We start from the raw sequence: 4173 nt of genomic DNA, 5'->3' as shown, positions 1-4173 counted from the left end.
GAAGGAAGAAAGGAAGAGAATAAAGAAACAAAGAAAAGTAGGTGGGTATTGCTAACAAATGGAGCTCAGGCTGATGGAGACAGCACCCCAGACATGCCCAACACCCAGGTACTTCTCATGCAGTTGGTGTCTGTGGGTGGAGGTTCCTCCTCAGATGATCATCGTTCTGCAGGTAACTAAGCCCGAGACAATACTTCTGAGGGCTGTCCCTCATTGCTAGCAGGTGTGAGCTTCCACGTGGATACAGAATTATACCCAGGTCAGCAAACAGCTGTGAAAAACTGCAATGATGTAGAAACGGCAGATGAACTTGATGAACTACCATTCTCTTCTCACGCCTGTCTCTAAGCTAGTGGATTACGCACATACACCATCAGTTGTATGAGAAGAGCGCTTGTACTACTCAGGAGCCACAGTCCTGACCAGAGGAAGGAACCTGTGTGCATCAGCATCACTGTGTGCACAGTAGAGAAAGACAAACCATCTGCTTTAGACTCCCTTAAAGAAACTCTGCTGAGGACGGTTTTTTGTTTGTTTCTTTGCTTGTTTGTTTGTTTTCTGTGACCTGGATGAAACCAGTCAGTGTGCTCCCAGTTGAATGAACATACAGGACAAGATGCTCCAGAAGCCAGTCAGCTTTAGGATGCTGCTGAAGAAACACATACAAGGAGTTAAATGATTCTCTGGAGCCATTTGTTCCAGCAGCCTCTGTGGGGGAAGTACATTACCTATGCTTGAGACATCCAGTTGGAAGAGGTGGGTGTCTCAGGACTTCCTGGAGACCTGGTTTAAAATCCAGCAGCTTCTAGAGCATCAGTAATACATGGCATACCTACTGGTGGGAAAATTTCAGGTTACTCCCCACCAGGCATTTTGTGGTTCTTAAATGTACTCATTGAATACTATAGCAAAAAGCCAGCAGATTCTCAGTCTTTTCAAGACCCACACTATAGATAAGATCCTTATAAACAGTACAGAAAAAAGTATAAACCACAAGACCTATCGTGAGGCATTGCCTTATGGGCATTGACAGTGGATGTGCTACTGCTGGTCTCAGGGTCTCAGAAGGATTTTCCTAGCTGTAAGATGGACTTTTCTGACAATCACTGCTTACCTGTCTGTCTGCCACAGCTTTAATGGGGCAATCCACAAAAACTAAAGAGGAACCAAGAATGAATAGTACTGAAGTCCATGTAAAAGGCCACAGAAAGACTGGCAAACACCTGAGGGAATCTTCAGGCATGTGAACTCATCCCCACCCTTGCAGAATCTCTGCCCAGACCAGGATGCCATTGCTTGGGCATTTTTTAATTATTTTGTTTGGTTGGTGGTTTTGTTTTTTCAAGAAAGGGTTTCTCTGTAGCTTTGGGACCTGTTCTAGAACTAGCTCTTGCAGACCAGGCTGGCCTCGAACTCACAGAGATCTGCCTAGCTCTGCCTCCTCAGATTAAAAGAGTGCGCCACCACCACTTGGACCCACATTTTATAAATTCTTAATTAGCCCTCTGTACAAGAGATTAAACCCAGGGTTTTACATAGCAGTGCCTCACATGGAACCCAGAGTGGTGTTCCATGGCTTCAGCCATTCATCTATAAGGAACTGTGCCTGTTGTCCCTGATCAGGGGCATTCAGAAGTCACCAGGCCATCTCCACACAAGAGATCCCGAATTCTTCCGGCACTGGCCCCATGTCTGAAGTGAGTGGAAAGGAAAATAAAACCTCTTGATGAGAACTGTGACTGAGAAAGAAAAGGTGAGCACCTGACCTTAGACCTTGATCCTGTGAAAATGATGTTTGGGCTTAGAAATAGATTTTATACCTTGTGCTGTTCACAGTGTGTACAATGGCTGTGTTTTCACAGACATCTGAAATTCCATTAGCTAAGGAGGGCATTTCAAAGAGTTGAGAGACAAATTGTCTTTGAATATAGTTTAAATGAAATCTTATTTAACAATGTCCTTGATTATTAATATATAACAAAGTTTATTTTTAAAGGCTGAAACATGTTTATGAATCTTTGAGTGACAGTCTCTAAAACTAAAACACAGATGTCATGTTGCCGTGTATAAAATTGGTTTTGTTTTCATTCTGTAAGACACAAAATAATGATTATTATTTGTAAAGAAATATGCACCATGCAGACTAGTTCTCAGCTGACTGGGGTTTCCTGGATGGATACTTTAGCATTGGGAGCTGGGAACAGAATTACTTGTCTTATCTCTAATTTATCATGCTTGAGTTTGTTCCTATTGTCAAAAATCATCTAAAATCCACTAACTGAACACAATGTTGAAACAAAGACATTCTTTTTTTGTTATTATCAATGCCAAAGAAATTTCTGCAATAGAAAATTAAAAAAACACCAATTCGATACAGTGAGTTAAAAGCGACTTCTCTGGTATACATAGACACGATTTTAGAAGATGGGAGAGAGGGGGTCTTGTACTGGATGTAGTTCTCTACAGTTTCTGTAGTGATGGCTATACCTTTTCTTTAGCCCGTACTAATGGAGACTCTAGATCAGCTATGAGAGGAGTGATGTCTCTGTTTGGGATCTTGTCTGCTTGTTCAATCATCTGTAGTTTTTGGCTCATGCACCTTCCAAGTTCAGTTGAATTGATCTGGATAAACTTCACAAATTCTCATCCTTTTGGGGAAAGGAAACTAGTCAGATATATTTTCTGGGGAATACCTCAAGCACAAGTCTCTTCCATGTTCTAAGTTTGCATTACCCAAGGGAAGTAATAAGACAGTGCCTCCCATTAAGACATGGGGCAATATTCTGGATTTCTATTAGACCATTTAAGAAGTTATTCGGATTGTTCAAGTTTAATAATAACAGAAAAGGCATGACTAAAGAATGGAAGATCTGGGGCCAGTAATTCACTTACTGCAGTCTTTTGCTACAGTTCAGACAAGCGTCTTGGGTTCAGCCAACATGCAGCAGTTCAGATGAAAATTAGAAGGATTGTATCTATCTATCTATCTATCTATCTATCTATCTATCTATCTATCTATCTATCTATCTATCTATCATGTTTGGGTTTTAGGGAGTCCCCTGAATCTGAGGATGGCATCTGAAATAAACAAGACAGATTTTAATATTCTATTTCTAATGCCTTTAAAATATTGTCTATCTCAATTTCCAGAATTATTTTGATTGGTTGCTTCTGAAACATAATTTTAGAGGTTTAATATGTCACATCCTTCTATTTCCTTTATATCTAGTTCTTTTTTATATGAAGAATTCAAAGTTTATTTGGAGAACATTTATATTTTATTCAGAATGTATAAATTTTGGGGAGACAACACAACCTACCTAGCTGCATTGTACTGATTAAATTTAATTAATTTAATTAAGTGAATAAAGATGCTCAAGGGTAATGTGCACTTTCACAGCCCTCTGAAAACACAGCCATTGTACACACTGTGAACAGCACAGGGTATAAAATCTATTTCTAAGCCCAAACATCATTTTCACAGGATCAAGGTCTAAGGTCAGGTGCTCACCTTTTCTTTCTCAGTCACAGTTCTCATCCAGAGGTTTTATTTTCCTTTCCACTCATTTCAGACATGGGGCCAGTGCCGGAAGAATTCGGGATCTCTTGTGTGGAGATGGCCTGGTGACTTCTGGATGCCTCTGATCAGGGACAAAAGGCACAGTTCCTCATCGATGAATGGCTGAATTCATCTTCCTTGAACTTAAGGTATTTAACAAAAGGCTGAGATTGATAGTAATCGAAGCATTATAAGGAAATATTATAATTAGAAAGAAATACATATTTAATGACTAAGAATTTATAAAAGTCTATGAATAGGCAATATATTCCCTTTCATATTTGATCTTTTTCTAAATATATTACTTATGCTTCATATACATATCTTAGAATGCTAAACTTGTCAACACAAATATCAGACAAAATCTTCATGTTAATTGACCCAAAACCACTTAAGTGATCAGACATTGTGTCCTTTAAATCATCCATCATGATCCAATTCATTTCCCCATCCCTTCGTATTTACCCTTTGCCCTTGAAACCAACCCCACAAAATAAAAGAAAATAAAATTTAATAGAAAATAAAAAAGAAAAGAAAAAATAAACAAAAACCGTGTCATAAATTTCATTATGAAAGCTGTATATATATATATATATGTATATATATATACATAT

General features: G+C 38.7%; 1 pseudogene; it reads left to right on the top strand.

The window, feature by feature from the left end:
- LOC113458239 overlaps window positions 1–1159 on the top strand; it is a 1899-nt pseudogene extending 740 nt beyond the window's left edge.
- Window positions 1160–4173: the final 3014 nt, after the last annotated feature.

This window comes from Microtus ochrogaster, unplaced genomic scaffold (genome assembly GCF_000317375.1).
Source record: "Microtus ochrogaster isolate Prairie Vole_2 unplaced genomic scaffold, MicOch1.0 UNK11, whole genome shotgun sequence".
NCBI classification, from domain to species: domain Eukaryota; kingdom Metazoa; phylum Chordata; class Mammalia; order Rodentia; family Cricetidae; genus Microtus; species Microtus ochrogaster.
The sequence above is the reverse complement of the archived record's forward strand: the minus strand, read 5'-3'. Positions and strand labels throughout refer to the sequence as shown.